The sequence below is a fragment of the Stegodyphus dumicola genome, chromosome 7 (assembly GCF_044657685.1).
Source record: "Stegodyphus dumicola isolate Sdum_Otavi_A_Nest chromosome 7, ASM4465768v1".
Lineage (NCBI taxonomy): Eukaryota > Metazoa > Arthropoda > Arachnida > Araneae > Eresidae > Stegodyphus > Stegodyphus dumicola.
Window position 1 is genome coordinate 190,051,375 of NC_140774.1, and position 19,021 is coordinate 190,070,395.

Consider the following 19,021-nt stretch of genomic DNA (forward strand, 5'->3'; position numbering starts at 1 on the left):
TTAGGTTCATTCCAAATAAAATTCACCCATTTTTTATGATTTATATTTAAAATTTTTATTTTAAAATAATTCTTATAAATGTTTCGATAAGCATTTTGAATAACAAACTATAAAATTTTTACCATCATCTTCAAATAGATGTATTTCTAAGCATACCTGAAAAAAATTACAGTTTTTTTATTCAAAATTTCCTAAGATATACGTCAACGTACATTTTGACACGTTATGAAATTTGGCGTATTTATTATAAGCGATAATAACGAAAATGTGGTTTAAGCGCACTTTGTTAAAATTATTTGAAAGTATGAACGATGAGGAAAGGAAAATAGGTTGCTATAAAGTAAGAAGTTCGCCAAATGAATTACTCTTGGTGCAAATTGAAAAAAGTGCGCCAAGTTAAATTTTTTAATTTCTCCATAAATCTGTTACCAAAAATTACAAAATTTAATATCTAGGCATAATTTCAATTGTAGAATCAAAACATGTAAAATAATTGGTACATAAAATATTTAACGTTGTAAAATAATTGGTTTTTATTTTACAATGCAATTTATTATAACATTGTAAAATAATTGGTTATTTCAGAAAAAGTTCGTTTTTATGTCAAAATACGTATATTAGAGCAATGCTATATATAAATCTAAAATATATCCTAAGTCGTGTTTCCGAGACATTAAATTTCGTCAAGCGGCGCAGTAGAACGGGAGATATAGAACTGTCTTTTGCTCAGTGAACATCTTATTTTTCTGTTAAGTTACTTAGCCACAAGTGGTGGTAGATTGTGAGCCCCAAGCGTATGAATTTTCTGCTAGGTTCAAATAAAAATGTTACTTAAACCTTCTTCTGCAGTCATCTGTTTCTTAGAAGACCTAGCGAGAACTGGCTACTTAGTCTTTTCTGCTAAGGTATACAGTGTACGATTTCAAAGCATACTAGAAAACTCTACACCTTGTCTAATAATCTCCTCCTCCCCTCGAAAAGAAGGTTCTGAACACAAAGAAGAGGTTGCATATCTATGAAGAATAAAAATTATTTTCTTTATATCTTTTCATGTTTTATTATCAATCATTCTTCTTTCTGAAAGTGGTTGTGCCTACAACAACTCTTCAAAACCACCTGTTTTCGTCACTGAGCAAAGTATTACAAAGACGTGCATATCAAGGGTAATAAAAGCAGCCAGCTTGTGTATAGGACTGTCGACAATATTTCACGGCTGTCGAGTTTGAGACATGTAATCTCTTTCATTCATTCACTTATCCGGATGAAATGTTTCACTGATCTGCAGCTTTGTCAAATCTTTCATAAACCGCTGTTGAGAATCTCAAAAACCTTCTCTAAAAAGAAAGAATAAAAGGGATGAATGTCTCTATAATAAGCTTCTCTCGAACAGGTGCTTCGGATTCTGCCTGCACTCCAATTCAATTCTTTAAGGCTTATACGTTCCGCAATACTTTGGGAAAAGCGTTTTTATATATAAGTATTTCTTACGCATATATAGGAATTCTAATTAATTTTAAATGTTCTGAAATACTTTATACCAATAATAACTTTTCTTGCTCAAATAGCATAAAATACGCAGACATATACATTTCTGATTTCATAATAAATAAATGTCCAGAAATGAAGCATTTTCTATTCTTATACACGGAAAAATATGTAAGCCCATAAAAGAATCATTTTCAAATCCCAAATAACTGTACTAGATAATTATGCGCATAAATATGATTTACATATGATTATTAGAAAAGTTTCATTTGTTATAAAGTTTATAATATCTACACACATTATGTAATTATATATATAATTGAACTATATATGTATATAACATAAATATAATATATTATGAATTTAATTTCGGTTTTAAATTTTGGTAATAACCCTTTTTTTCAATTTTGAATTGCAGTGCTAAATAAAATATCCGAAAAATCCGAAATTTAAGGCCCAGCATGCTACCGTTACACTACGAAGGCATGCTAAGAAGGCGACAGAAATTCCTTATATATTTCCCCTTTTAAAGGACGGTGTATTGGTGTATTTAATTATGGCAAAACACACTAGGGCTATCTGTCTAAGAGAAGGGATGCCTTTCGTGGAGGACTTTCTAAGGGAAACTGGCTCGTATACGCGTTACACATGGGGAAAACCACGAAAACACCCATGCAGCCAGCCCGTTCGCGGGATTCGAACCTGGGACCGAACTACCAGTGTTCAGCTACTTTACCGCTCGGCCGCTGGTGGGCCCCCCTTTTGAAGGACGACTGGGGTTTTAGGGGACCTAATCGCGAAATTCTGGTAGTGAAGAGACATCATTCACTATACTTTAGTTCGAACGCCACTCTAGAGACATAGTTTTTTTTTTTTTTTTTTTTTTTTTTTTGAAGGAGGAGGAGAGAAGAAAAATGAGCAATGCCCTCGCCGGAACTCAAACCACGGACCTCTGGAAACGCGTCGAGCGTGCTGACCACTACACCACGAAACCATGCTAAGAAAAGAAGGCTGGAGAAATAACTTATAGCACTTATGTGTCTTAGGATTTAGGATTTAGGAACGGGGAAGACGGGCACCACACCTTCAGCTCGTGTTCCACAATTAATCTGTCTTTTTTATAGAGTACAAAAATCGCAATTTACATCTTCAAGCAGATGGAAAAGAAAGTAATTCGGAAAGAAATTCCAGTGCTATTTTCCTACAAATGTATTGTTACGGATTTAGAATTTAAACAGCTAATGTTAGCAGAATTATAAATTAAATTGTTTTATTCCCCGTGCAGTGCAGCGCGTGACTAATATTATGAGAAAGCTAAGCCGGAAAATTAAAAATACAAGAGCATGCGCATTTAACATTTAATGAATAAATATCTCTTTTTGATTTCGAGAAATTGCTGAAATATTCTCGTGCATTTAAAAAGCTTATATAAGCGGCATGAAAAGCTCTTAATTAGTTTTTAACACTGATGACTTTCACACTACCCGTCTGTCCATGATCGTCTCCTTGCTTGGTCTGCGATGTTGGCCCCCTTTTTACCACCTACCTCTCTTAAACTGAAGATTGTACTACTGCGACGTGCCTTCATGGCAATTTATGGAGCCGGACAAGCGGCCATGTGCTGCATTCTGGCAATATACAAACAGTCAGTCAGTCAGTCTTAATTAGTTCGTTAATTAGTCCTTTTAGAGGTTTTGTTTAGAAAACTGTTGTTGCTTATTGTAGCGAATTCGCGGAGTAGCTATCTCTATTTTGAATCAGTTCTCTTGAACTTTTTTAGTAGTTTAAAAAATAACTACTGTGAGATATTACGATATTGTACGAATATCTGAAAAAAAATTTAAGTATTTTGTTTTATTTGTTGTGATAATAGAAGAAATAAAATGAATAGAAGAAATAAAATTTGTAAAGAAATGCAATGCTAAAAATAGAAACTTAATTAGTTGCCGAATAGTGTACATATCAAAGTAACACAAAATACAATATCTAGAGAAACGAACTGCTCTTATCCGAAGGAACTTTCTTAATAAATACGTTATAATTACGCAGAATTTACTCAGAACAAATTCACATCACTTCAATCTTTTACAAAGTTTCATTGTTAGCATCTGAATTTGTTAAATAATAATGATTTCTTTTAAATATATCTCATGCTACCGAAACAGACACAGCTCGCTTATAACTAGACACTTATTCCGATAATTGCTTATTTATTGAAGCATTGTTACAGTTTTGTTTAACATTTTTCAATAATAAACGCTTACATTTCTTAAAAACAATCCACCGTTTCTTTTCTGCAAATTCATAAAGCAGCATACCATCGCCTTCGAATCTTCAAAGCAAAAGGATTATTATTCTTCAAAATAATCTCAGCGGAATTCTCTTCACTTTTTAAATTTCGGATTTTTCTCTCTTCTGAAGAGATCAAAGATTTTAAAAGGCAAGAAGGTAAAAACTGCATGTAGAGATGTCAGCAGTTTCTCTTGGATTATTATTATTTTTGGACAGAAATAACGCTTTCAGCAGTTCTGTATCACAAGGCTTTAGTTTGTGCATTTCAAACAGAATTTCTAGATTTTGTCAGCAAAAAAGATCTCAATCGTTTATCGCGAAAGAAACCTATTTCCTTTTCAAATAAAGAATAATAACTTTTAGGTTGCTTTCAAACAGACTAAATCTATCTATCTATATATATATATAAAGAAGAATGTTTGTGTGTTTGTTTGTTCGCGGTTACTCAGTCACTACTATAGCTATCGTCACCAAACTTTCTACAATTCTTATCTGAGTCCTAAAAAGCTCGACGTTAACTTTAAAAAAAAAAAAAAGTTTTCAGTTATTAAATTACGTCCAAAGGGGCGTTCTTTAACATTTTGTCTGTTACCTTCATTTATTAAATATCACGTTCTTCGCGTTTTTGAATTTCTCCGTAAATTTCGCACGAAATTTTACAAACTTTAACATCTAGGCATAATTTGAGTCGTAGAATCGAAATATGGAAAAACAAATGGTATGTTATTTAAGTAAAAGTCCAATTTTGTGTCAAAATCCTAAGTTGCGTTTTCGAGACATGAAAAACGCAATTTGAATTTTGTCAATCGGCCCAATAGAACGGGAGATATAGAACTGTCCCATTCTTTTTGTGCGCAGCGTACGTTTATTTACCCTGTCAAAAAATCATCATTTCTATCCAGTATTACGTCACAGACGCTGAGTTATTTTACTCATTTCATGAAAACTCATTTGAGTACTGCACATGGACGACAAGACAGAATGTTGAATGAGTTTTTAACCAAATACGAAAACGTTACACGTAATGATACTGAACTGCGCAACCATCTTTGCGAGTTCTCCCACAAAAAACAAAAAGGTATTAAAAAATGCATTGTTGGTGAAACTTATGACTGTTTCTGAATTTAATTTCCGTTGTCAGGTGGATGTTACTGATTCCCAGTCCCAGCCATACAGAAATTACAATGTTATATCAAGATCATCTCACTATTTGTTTTTACATATTTCGAATAACACTTTCTTAATGGCATTCTTTCATTAATTTTCCAAAATAACCTTTGTACTTTTGAGGAAAGAACGGCTAATAAATAATATTCATGATTTCCGAAATGGAAAGTCCCATCTGTCTAGCTCCAACTATCATTCCGAGTTTAAAGTCTTTTAATTCCCTTCGGGCGGCCATAATCATTCCATATATTATCATAATCATTATATAGTCACCCCCCAAAATAATTATTTTAATTAATTTATAATATCTGGCGAGGAGCATTACTGCTTATTAATAGGAATAATATTTTCTTCTTTATTACACCAATTATTAATCTGTTGTTGTATAAAATCTATAAATATTATCGTTGTTTTATTAAACGATTATTATGTACTCTTGATAGCCTTTTTTGATACTTTGTCTAAAGAGCATTTGTCATTCTATAGAATGCCTAGGTATTCTATACAATTCCAAGTATGTAATAATTCTCATATTTCACACTAGAAATGTCCGACATTTCATACATATTTCATGCCTAGAAACGTCCGACAACGTTCTATACAATGCCTAGGCATTGTATAGAATGCCAGTGCTTCCTGCTTTGCCGGTACTTTAATTATAATTAATGTTTAATAAATTATTGTCAAATTATGTTTAGTAAAAAATTATGTTTAGTCAAATTATGTTTAGTAAAATGTTAAGCAATTCATTTCATGTTTTTAAAAATGGAAAGTATTTTTAAAATGACTTCACTTTCAATTTAATTTTATTTTAATACGAATTAAATTTAACTCATTATTAATTTCAACATGAGGCAGTTAATACAGAAAATAAACAGGTACATTTATTAAGACGCTTTGTACTCTAAAATCTTTAAGAAATATTTACCATTTTAGTTCGTCAAAGAACGAATATTTTTAAATAAAAGAAAATCTTTGTAATTAAGTACGGATATAACGTAAAGATTATTCCATTTCGTTTTGCACAATTACATGAGTTATTACATAAAATATTTTTTACCAAAATTCATCCAAATTGCTTTGAAGTTTTGTTAAAGAAAACTGCAGCATGCAAAAAAGAAGCAGCGAATAAAATAACTGAACATACTTTCTGCTTGTATCCAAAGCAACAGTCGCGTATTTGCAAAAGGAAAAGAAAGGCCTGAGTTATCTAAATTTGCAATGCAAAAAGAAACTTCAGTGCATTGAGACGGAAATTAGGAACACATGTGTGCAAGAATCAAAATGCATGAAGACCAAGAGTCAATGAATAATGAATGGCTACAAAAGTGCCATTTGGAGGATAGAAATAATACAAAAAATTAAAGCTGCAGTAAAAGAGGTAAATGCAAGCCACTGTAAAAGAACACTAAATATAATGTATCCTAAAAATTCTTTAAAAGTATTGTTAAATCATCTTCGGAAGGAAATTTCGCTTTCCTTTGCATAGGAGATGTTTCGAAATCCAACTAACTAATTGAAATAAAAAATAAAAAAATCTGAAAGATTTTAGGCTTTATATTACATTGAAACGGGCGTTGTTTTCATTTACAGACACATACGCATTTCAAGAGCATTTGGGACAGCGCCAATTTGGGCTAAACATATTTCAAAACACCATATCTTTATAATTCCCGATACAGAATAGCAAGCGCTTGAGGAAAAAAAAAATGTTTTATTCCTTGTGGAACAACAAATATTCAAGCTTTTGGTAATTTCTTTGTAAAACAAAAATACACAGTGCAAAAAATCATAAAAATAATGGACATCCTAACAAAATTGGGCACAGATTTATGTCAAATAACCGGTTATATAACAAGTCATCCCGGCGAGTGCATTGCTCTTTTTTCACGTCTCCAGCATAAAAATCCTAATGACTCTACATTGGCGCCCGAACTAAAAAGTGATGGATGATCATTCTTGATCACCAGGATTTGGCGATTGGGTCTTCTAATCCCCAGTCGCCCTTTATAAGGGGGAATATATAAAATATTTTCTCCCTCCTTCAGGCATGCCTTTGTGGTGTAATGGTTAGCACACTCGGCGCATAACGAGAGGTCCAGGTTTGAGTTCCGGCGAGGGCATTGCTCATTTTTTCGTGTCTCCTGCTTCAAAATAACCTAATGTCTCTATAATTTCACTTATGTAATGTATCTGATTTACAATATAATTCATAACGCGTATGCTTTTCATTTTAAATATACAGTCGTGGCCAAAATTGTGGACACTTTTGGAAATTTTTATGTTTTTGAACTTTGTATGCTTATAGAAAATGTTACGTTTCGCAAAATGCACACTTGTATATATCGTTTTAAAGAGAAATTATTACTGAATTCAATACAAAACACAAAATTCAATTACTTGCAATACAAAAAAGTTATATGTACTTTAATATAAATAAAAAACACAGCTATGAACTGGTTTGTAATGTCTAGCTTTCCTGGCCAATCACTGTTCTTGCTCTGAGAACCAATCATATGTTAGTAACTGTCAATAGAAGCTGACGTCATGTTTACACTTAAAACAATTCATTATTTTGCTTTGTTCTGTAGGAGAACCTGTTTCTTATACACTGCAATTACAAGTAGGAATTTTTGTAAAAATGTTTAATATTGAGTCAAGAAGCAATGACGTCAAATAAAAGCGTAGATTGGACACCTAGAAAGAGATGTAATATTATTGTGTTACGCGAAAGTGGTCTTTCCTATTCTGAAATTGCAAGACAGGTGGGTGGTTCAGTGGCTACATCTGGAGTCCGAAAGTTTTGTTTACGATATCAGGAGACAAATTCAATAAAAAAACAAAGAAGGAAAAGGCCGAAAAAGGTGCAACAGATCTATTGATGACAGAAGAATAAAAAGACTATGTCTCCAAGATAGAAAGTCATCAGCGACCATCAGAAGTGATCCGAATGAAGCTGGTGTTTCTGTCAGTTCAAGAACGAGCAGGAGAAGATTAACAGATGTCGGACTGAGAGGTAGAATTCCACGAAAAGAAGCCTTATCTTAATTTTCAGCAACGAAAAAAAAAGACTACAGTGGGCAAAGGAACACATTAATTGGACAGATGATCAGTGGTCACAAGTTATATGTAGTGATGAAACTAAGATATCGTTATTCGGTATTGATGGGCGAAAATATGTAAGACGTAGAATAGGAGAAGAGCTACATCCTGACTGCATTCAAGCAACTGTCAAGAGCCCAGTTAGTGTTGTGAATTGGTCATGCATGTCAAAAGATGGTATTCGTCGCCTTCATGTCATCGATGGGACACTGAATGCCAGAAAATACATTGACACTATTCTAGAACCAAAACTTCTACCTTCCATCAGAGATCTCTTTCCCAACAATGCTTCGTTTATTTTTCAGCAGGATTCTGCTCCTTGCCACACGGCCAAAATATCGAAAGAGTGGTTTCGTACAAAGAGTCTTAAATTGTTGTCACGGCCAGGAAACAGTAATGACCTCAATCCTATCGAAAATTTGTGGCACCGTTTGAAAATTCTTGTCCGAATGAGGCGCCCATCAAATAAAAGGGAACTAATTGAGGCTATAATTGTTTCCTGGCATCCTGTAATAACGAAAGAAGAGCTTAAAACTCTTGTCAGCTCAATGAAACGTCGATGTGAAGCTGTCATAAAAAATAAAGGGTACCCTACTAAGTACTGATAACTCACTGCAATCATCACTATCTAATGTATATCGATAACAATTATCGTTTAACTTTTTTTGTATTGCAAGTAATTGAATTTTGTGTTTTGTATTGATTTCAGTAATAAATTCTCTTTAAAATGATATATACAAGTTTGCATTTTGTGAAACGTAACGTTTTCTATAAGGATACAAAGTTCAAAAACATAAAAATTTCCAAAAGTTTCCACAATTTTGGCCACCACTGTAATTATATATATTTCATACTTTTGGATCAATATCTTGAGTCACTAGCTGACCAAAATTATTTACATATCAACATCAAAAGAATTAATAACTGAAAGAAACTTGTTTTTTATTGAAATAATCGGAAGACAGGATTCGAATTCACACAATAAATGATAATAATTTTCAATTACTGTCTCTAATATAAATTTCACAATTCAACGATTTTAAGGAATTAAAGGAATATAGGTTTTTAAAAACATTACTCCGAATTTTCACCATTTTTTCTTCTGGCTGCTCTTTAGATTAGCTTCTTCTTTCGAAAGATATTTACATATCTTTTTTCTTTCCTTTTCTTATGCTATATTTCCATTCATTATTTTAAGAAATCGAAAATTGCTGAGAAACTGACATAACGCCTTGCCGAACAGCATGTAACTGATACAATTAGAAGCAGAAAGAATTTATAGGAAGTTTTAAGAACTTTGCAAGACAGTTTTAAAATGAGGTAATAAATTAACATGACGTGCATAATTACTTAATCTTTAAGAACATTTATTATAAAGAGATTATAAACTTTTTGGTGAAATTTTCTTTCTCCCTTACAAAAAAAAGTAGAACATCAGTTTTATTAAGCCTTTTGTTTTTAATTTATTGAACGAAACATTTTATCTCTTTTCCTTTCATCTTTTTCCTCCTTTCGTTTTCCTTTTCTTTCTTTTTCGAAGTATGTTTTTCATCTTCCAGATCTATTAAGCTGTACATTCGCAGATGCCTTCCTCCTAATCTGACACAGCAAATATTTTTCTTCAACGTATGTTTAATCATTTTAAGATGAAACTGTGATATACCTTTTTTTTTTTTTTTTGGTACAGAGTACATGAAATTCTTTTCTGTGTTGTAATTGTGACCTGAATAGCGATTTTATATTAATTACATAGTGGATATGTTTTTGAGCTCTATTAGCAATCAAGTGCCGCTTTCGCAGCAGCAACGCGACTTCTCTGCTTATGAGTTTCAGTTCAAATGCTGAGTGACGTACGTAACATTCCACATAAAATGTGAGCAATTTCTTTCTGGTCCACTAATTCTATCAATACGCATGTGTACCAGAAAAGATTCACAAAAACTCTCAGTCAACTGCGTCTGCGGTCATTTCGATCAGAACTGTAATGTTGTATTAAATGTAATAAATATGGAATGTTTTGTTCATTAATTACGTTTGGTTTGATTTATGTGATTATGACAAAGCCTCGAGGGCTATGTGCCTAAAGGGAGAGATGCTTTCGTGGAGGATTTTCTAAGAGAAACTGGCTCGTATACACGTTACATACGAGGAAAACCACGAAAACGCCCGTGCAGCCAGCACGTTCGTCTGATTCGAACCTCGGACCGAACTACCAGTGTTCAGCGACTTTACCGTTCGGCCGCTGGTGGGCTAATTAATAACAAATTAATCAAAGCATATGAAGGATATCTGTTGATGGGAGGCAATCTTTACGTGGAAAGCTTTATAAAGGAAAACTTGACCTATTGATAGTAAATTGAAAATATCTTGGGATCTATTAGGAATTAGTAGCGTGGGCGTAACAACAGTGTATGCATTTCATAAACACGAAGTATTATTTAGATGAATTATATTTCAATTATGGTTCCAGTTTAATAAATATATCTAAGCAAATGATAATTATATTCATAGCTGCACTTACATTTTTCATTTGCCTGAGCTGCCCTTCAGTCTTGCAGCCTTCCCTTCCTGGCTCTTATGTTATAACTTCAAAAGATAGATTAAAAGTGACTGACGCTATGAATAAATGTTACCTACTCTTAAATTCAGGATATGTTACTATGGTTACCATATGAAGAATCACTACAGTTGTTAACCCTCAAAGGATTACTGTGGAAAGAGTGAGTTTTATTCTTTAATCCTCCAGCAGAGAAGTCAGTGTTGCAGAACAACACGCTGACAGTTTCTCATAATTTATCTTTAGTCTTTGCATTTAGGCAATCCTTTAAAAAATTAAATCATTTCTCAATTTTCTCAGGTTTAATGCTAAATATTATAGGTTTAATGTATAATTTTACAAAAAGGAAACAGTTTAATACGGGATAATGTAACTGGTTTTATAATTTTATATTGAAGAATTTCACATGTTAACTTCTAGAACAATCAGGAGTTTTGGATTCTGTAGACGTGAAAAATGGGCAGTGCCCTCGCCAGGATTCGAACTACGGATCTTCCGAATATGCGTCGAGTGTACTTCCAGTTACACTAGGAAGGCATGTGGAAAGAGGGGAGAAAATACCATATATACTCCCCCTTTCAAAAGGCGACTGGGGATGAGAGGATCCAATCGCCAAATCCTGGTGGTGATGAATTATCGTCCATCATCATTCGGTTCAGGCGCCACTGTAGAGTTATTAGTTTTTTTTAAGTTGGAGATATAAAAATGTGCAGTGCCCTTGCCGGGATTCCATATCTGGATCTCCTGAATGCGCGTCAAGTGTGCGAATGTGTTCTGACGAAAACGTTGAACGGAAAGAAGACAGAAAATATCACGTAAACAAATCTAGAGAAGTTCCTAATTTTTCTCACAGTGAATTTAAAATAAAAACGTTTATTGGTTTGAGAAACCTGTAACATCTCATCAAAATAAACATTAAGAAACAAGCGTGTTTTAATAGTCAATGGTGTACACAAGATAAATATGTCTCAAATCTTATCGAGAAATTTGAGAATTTTTAAATATAGGCTAGAATTAATACTCTTGAGCAAAAAACTGCAGCATGTTACAAAAAGCTTTTGCGGTTCACTTCCTTTATTTTTTCATATTTTCCCCCATGTGTAAAGTGCATAGGAGCCAATTTCCCTTAGAAAGTCCTCCTCGAAGGCATTATATTCCCTTAGGCAGATAGCCCTCGAGGCTTTGCGGTAATCGCATAAACCAAACCGAATCTTTATTTTCCGTGAAACATTAAACAGCGAAGTGCAAAAATTTGTATTTGAAAGATGGAAAAATGACTATATATTATGGAAATTTAACCAAGTGATGTATCATTAAAAATCACGACACATTTATCTTATTCAAAATGAAGAGATTATCAATAAAAAAACTTCACATTTTTATTTTAGTTACACATTTGTTCTTTAACAACAGAAATGCGCATGAAAATTTAAGGGTAAAAATTTAAATTTCCGGTTCGTTAGTTTAAAGGGCACTTTTCCGTTTCGCCGGCACAGGCGATAAAGTCGCCAATAATGGTACAATTGATGCCAAACGGGATATCCTCGCTGGTAACCTTTTACGCCTCATTTCTTGTCGGATTGTTTGTTTCTTTCAATACTTGCATACAATTGGATAGAATTTTTACCAGGTATTTCAATTTTATGCCCTAAGGCCTTTCGCGGTAATTAAGTCAATTAGGATGTAATCACACCGCTCACCCGAAGGCGAAAATATAAAAAGGCAAAGACATAGGTTAAATTCATCAATTCTAATGAGACTGCACTAGCGAAGTAAAGCACTGCGGTATTACATAATTTCTGAGTAAGCTTTTCTTACGAATTAAAAAAATTTTTGCATTTAAACTTGCATTTCAAATCAAGGTTTAACTTGAAATGAATGTAGATAATTACTGAGAGAATTAGATTTTTGTTGCATAGTTTACGTGAGATGAGATCACTTGGGATCACGTGATATGAACCAGTGAATCAGGATGTTGAACTATGAAAGCACAGTAAATTCTTAAATTAATGTCTTTTTACAAATTTACTGTCTTTATCTGTTGACTTTTTATAAAATTTTAAACGATATTAAAATGCGTATACCTTCAAAAAATAAAAACATCTCAGAAATAACATTTGTTAACATTTTGTATATGCATATTGTATGTTGTCGCCAATAAAGTTCGCTTGGCGAGATTTGCGCCGGCGAAACGGAAAAGTACCGTTTAAAGTTTATATAATAACATATTCATAGCATTTTGTTTTTCAGGTCATACGAAAGTAATTTTTGGTCGAAGCGCTGATATTAAGCTAATGAAAAGCCTATCAAATTAAGAAGCACTTCTTGGCAATCAAATTTTTTTAGATGATAAGCATTAATTTTATAAGAATATAAACCTAATATTTCAATTTGAGAGAGTAAGTTTAAAAATAATACCAAAGCGCAACATTTCTTTATTTCTGATTGCACATTACAGTACGCTGTTGCCCTTCACTATAAAAAAAGCTGTAAATATCCAATATGTTATAATTACAGCGCTAAATAAAATTTCTTGTAAACAAATTACATAATGTGTTAAGCATTATTTGCTTATGACTCATGGTTAAATACGAAACAAACAATAGAATCACTTTTGAGACCTAAAGCTTTATTCTACATTTTCGTACGGCTGAAATCATAGCTTTTAATGAAATATGAAACATTTTGCATTTTAATGTGATTAAATTGACCTCTCTATCATGGTATTCACCAGAAACTAACTTGACTGAAACAGATTTTAACCCTTTGCGGCACAGTGTGTCCGGTGCGGACACACGTAAAAATTTCCTTCTGTACGCACAGGAAAACTGAATGAAAAAGGATTTATAGGTTACTATAGGTTACTCGGAACTTTCTTTATTTACAGTAGATGGCAGCTCAACACAAACCAGTCCATATATCTTAGCCTTGTTTAGTTTTTTAAGACTCTCGTTTTTCAAAGAAATTTTCCAGATTTTTTTAGCGTATAAAAGGAACTGTTTGAAAAGAAAATTCTCTGTTATTTTTTGGCTGTATGCTATTCTCCTTATTCCATATTAATTTCAAATTTTTACCTCGAAATCTTGCTTAAAATCAAACGGCGAACCCTAGGTGTGCCCAGACTGGACTCACCGATCATCTAGGACAACTGAGAGTCTGTATTGTTTGTTTCTTCGCGTCTCATCGGTCAGCTCATTACAACAATGCTCATTTCAGCAATCGTTTCTAAGCTCTATTCAATCAGTGTGCCCACTTTGGGCACACCCAAACAATTAAAACGATAAGTGCTATCTTCACAAAATTTTACTTGTGTACTCCTCTAGGCCTAATTAGACTGCCTTTTTTTTAAATCAAAACTCCGAATTTAAACGGTAGCGTGCCGGAAAGGGTTAAAACACTACATACGATGAAATAAAAATAAATCGAGGTTAAAATAAATTAATATATTAAATTATTATAAAAATTAGAAAATTACACTCTGCATTACACTCTGCATTTTACTACATAATGAGAAAACAAGACTACCGCTCGCCCCATTATGAGAGACAGCCGAAGAAAATTAAATTATGCCTAAAATAAATTTATTCTAAGCTTTCGATTAAAAACAAAAGGTTTTGGAGAGAATATAAAATATAATTATAAACTAAATTGATTGTCTATCGAAAAACAATTCAAGTTCTTACACTGTCCATCACGTATGAAGTTAGATTTATGTTTTTATTAATTCTACTCTTATTGTAAAGATTAATATTACTATTAAGAAGTACATACGTTGTTTAAAAAATAGCTCACTTTGTTATGAGCGACGTGTTATAAAATGAAAGATAATTGTAAAAGTTTAAGCCTTAGTAGCGATTAAAATAATTGGTGATTTACCAGATGTTTAGAAGCGAGTTGTCATTAATAGATCTCTCTTTTCTATGCTCAGTTACGTTATGTAAGTTTGCAAGTATGAGTTCTAACGACATGAACACGCCTCAGATAATTATATGCTAGGTGCATTTGTTGCTGTCATTTATTACGAAACGTTTGTATCTGGGGCATTAATATGATTTTGTTCAGCTTCAATAAATTTTGATCGAATACACATCGCTATGAATGATTCGGAGGATTTTACTGCTTTTCACGTTCTAGAAGCAGTCTCTGTATCAACGGACTTAGCACAAAATGCTTTGTTTATTCGATGACGAGGTTCTTGAGCTCTAATTTTATTAACAACAATCTTTCGAGAACTTCTGCAAAGAAGTTCTTTGTTAAGAGCACTTACTTTCCAAAGCACTTTGCACACCCCATGACTCCGAGTGTCTTCTTCTCTTATTTTAGCAGCAGCGAGAACGACATTTTTAACTACATCTAACTAAACTAAGTGGCGCAACAGCCCTAGTGGACCATGGTCTGCGATATCTGCATTCCTGACCGTGGGCCCCAGTGGTCAGCTTGTAGCAGGACCCCCGGTGTTTAATCCCTAAGCTAACTTGGTATTCATTTTATCGACCCACTCAAGGAATGAAAGGTTGAGTCAACCTTGCCCAGGCCAGGGATCGAACCCCGGATATGTGGTGCTTTTGCAGGACGCGCTAACCACTGCGCCACCGAGTCTCGTAACAGCATCTTCTACACAATATTTTCCGAGACGGCGTTGCCAATGCTAATGGAATAATTAACTTCCACTTCTCAAAAGGCTTTCCAGTAAAACTGGTACTGCAGAACATTGGTAGTTCGGTCCGAGGTCCCGCTAACAGGTTGGCTGCATGGGCGTTTTCGTGGTTTTTCCAATGTGTAATGAGCATACAAGCCAGTTTTTCTTAGAAAGTCCTCCACGAAAGCATCCCTCCCCTTAGACAGGTACCCCTAAAGGCTTTGCCGTAATCATATAAACAAAACGTAATAAAACTAGGTGTTTTAGGTTTGTTAACATTTGCTTAATAAACTCTTTGGAAGTTATTGGTACTACAATTAAGTGAACCTCGTAATACTTACAGTCATAAACTTCCACGTTAGTTTCTAAAAAGATTTAACTCATATTTTCGTGTTAGTGTTACATTTACGTTTCTGGAAAAAGTGTCGGTATCAACAACTGGCCAGTGAATTTTAGTTTACAAAATTAACTCCGCATCCAATACATTAAAACATAATATCTTTTTCAGTTTAATGCACTGAGTTACAACTCACAATGCCAATTTAGCAGTAATTTCTTCCTCGAGTTTTCTCCAATAACGACTAGTTAGTTATTAAGAAACATTGCTCAATATATCATAATTAGGAATAAATGAAAATATAAAAATTCATGTTCACTGGAGAATACTTAAACTAAGAAAATTTACGAAATTCCACTACGCATGCTTAAACGAATGCCAGCACCCATTAATCCACATTCTCTCGCCGTTCCCCTAATTTCGCCTTCACTCGTATTTGTTCGCTGGAAGAAAAGAACAATGTCTCCTAAAGAAATCTAACGACAAGGAATTCAAGCAGATAGTGACAAGCAATCAAGATAAGCCTGCGTACTGAGTTAAAAAGACAGAATTGCTTTTCGGTAATTTTCCACATTCTGCCTTATCGATGGGCAACCAGCTTAATCTATATAAGCCTGCTTTTATCGAGGTCCCGTAGAGGTGCTAAAGAGAAGGCATTTGTTTCTAGAAATTAGCACGAATAGCACTGTGGTTTTCTGGGTATTATACGACTTAAACAACTTGAATGTTTTTAAGCCAAGGCACCCGTTATTTGCTTTTTATTTCATGTACTTTTAGTTGTAAATTTACGGTATTAAATTAAAGTACATAATTTTTTGGAATGCATTTTCAGAAGACATCTGATCTATTAATGGAGTAATTACTGTATATTTCCTTGTATTAGCTGAAATTATCTAGTAAGTTTTTTACTATTGTAGTTTTGGTAGAATTAGACTTATTTCGAAATGACGTACAAATAATTGGATTAAAAAATTGATATTAAAGGCTAAAAAAATTTTAAAAAATTAAAATCTGAAAGCTTTTAGAATCTTTTTTTAAAAATTTATTTCCAATAGCACACATTTCTTTTATTTGCTAAGAGAGCTTATATGTGAAAAATCTGTTTAACGGAAACATTGGAGGATTTTTTGCGAAAGAAATATACTCTACTAATAACGACTCCATATATCTTTTGCGCTTACATTTGTGAAAAAGAATAGTAATAGTACATCAAATCGAAAACAAAGAGTAAAAAATTAAAAATGATAGCCATTCACTTTAACTGTTCTAACATAAAATTTTACAGGTGGAAAAATCCCAAATTCAATAGGAGTTAGAAGCTTTTAGACTGAATATTATTTGAATTTGAAATTTATGAATAAATATAAAAGAAAATGAGTTTTTGAAATGAATCCACTATTTAATTTAGTATATTGCTTTTTGAAATGGGAAATAATTTTGAGGCATACTAGTAATGAAATGCTGTAGAAAATTTTCTGTACCTAGATACTTTATAGGCGGCATTGAAACTTTCAGGTCTGATTTAGTGATTCTTTTCTGCTTTATGCTTTCATTAGAGAGGTAGTGTTCGTTTCATCTTTATCCTTAGATTAAGAATAGCGTTGCATTTCTTTTTCTTGAACTTTTCTTCTGTTTTGATTTTTTTTTATTTTCCGTGGAATGCGTTTAAAATTTAAATAAAAAATTTTTGGCGACATGTAGTGCCTTTTTTGGAATGGGAGAACGTAAAATGAGTTGATCCCAAAGCCTTCTTGAGAGGTTGGATTTAGAGGGGGAAAAAATGAAGGTTATCGGATTTCATTCTGTGAGCCCTTTTTCGGCCAAAAATGGAATGTTGCCATGCAAAAGTGAGTGCCTTCTCATATCCGGTCTAATTCTTTTTAGTGTACACTGCGGAAAAAAGAAAACGAATGGGACAGTTCTGTATCTTCCGTTCTATTGGGCCAATTGACAGAATTCAAATTGCGTTTTTCACATCTCAAAAGCTCGACTTGGGATATGTATTAGATATATATATAGCATTGCTCTAATATAGGTATTTTGATACAAAATCGGACTTTTTCTGAAGTGACATGCTAATTTTTTTTCCATATTTCGTTTCTAAGACTCAAATTACGCCTAAATACTAAATTCTGTAATTTTTGGTGAGAAATATATGGAGAAATTTAAAAATTTATCTTAGCGCATTTTTTCAGTTGTTTTTCAGCCAAGAATAATTCACATGGCGAACTTTTTAATTCATATCAACCTTTTTTCGTTTCCTTCATTATCTTCAACCTACGTTCGTTTCCTTTTTACTTCCTCGTACGAAGTAAAAAGGAAGTATTGTAATCGCGAAAAGTTTCAGGCAGCATATTTCAACGAAAATATCCATTTTGACTGCTTTCGAATGCAATTTAACGATATCTGTACGTAAGGACAGAATAAAAGACTGTTTTCCTCCAAAAAAATTATAAAACTGCTTTAAAATGAATTCTGAAGAGAATTTTTCGTGGCATCTGTACGAACGTATGTACGTATCTCGCATAACTCAAAAACGAGTAGCCTCAGAACTTTGAAATTTCGTATATAGGACTACTATAACATGTAGATGTGTACGTCGTATTTTGGTTGCAATCGGCCGCGCTAAACATATATAAATATATTTATATATATATCCCCTCTATTACCCGGCTCAATCATCTCAGTTTCTTTACTCTTATATGTTTGTAAATTGTACATTCTTTGCTTTAAAAATGATTGAATTGTGTTGTTCTTATCTTTCGGTTAAGGTTTTTATGCCTTTAGTAAATGTGTGTGCAATATGTTTAGAATTATCAACAATTTTAAAGTGGTTTAAGTGCCGCTAAGCCTAATAATATTTTTGATGGCGGCCATTACGTGTTTACATTTGAAACAGCAGAGTAGTGGATTTGTTGCCAATCTAGAGAAACGTAGCTTCGCAACAACAAAGATAACGCCTCCATTTATTATTGCGAATTAAATCATGCTTAATTCTTTCTGGAATTTTTTCGAGGAAATAAGTGCTTAAGATTTACTTCGTAATTTTTAATACAGATATTTTGAGATTTTATGTATATTTTGCCTTATGTATATTTATGTATATTGGGTATGCTCTGGTATCAGCAAAGCGAGATTAATCACAACAACAACACTAAAATTTTTCTTAGATAAATCGGTATGGAAAATTGATGTTTTCTCTTCTCTCAGTACGGAAGATCACGTTATAAATGAAATTTAGATTCTACTACATGTCCTACAACTTATTTATCATATTTTTACAAATAAATGATTCCGAGGATGTGAAACGTTTGAGATACCTGTGTAAAAAGTATACCTTAAAAAAAGGGGGCGTTCAAATATTACGTGTTGCGTCTATGTCCAACAGAGCAGATATGCTGGTTCAAATGAAACTAATTTTGTCATCCCTAGAAGAAAATTA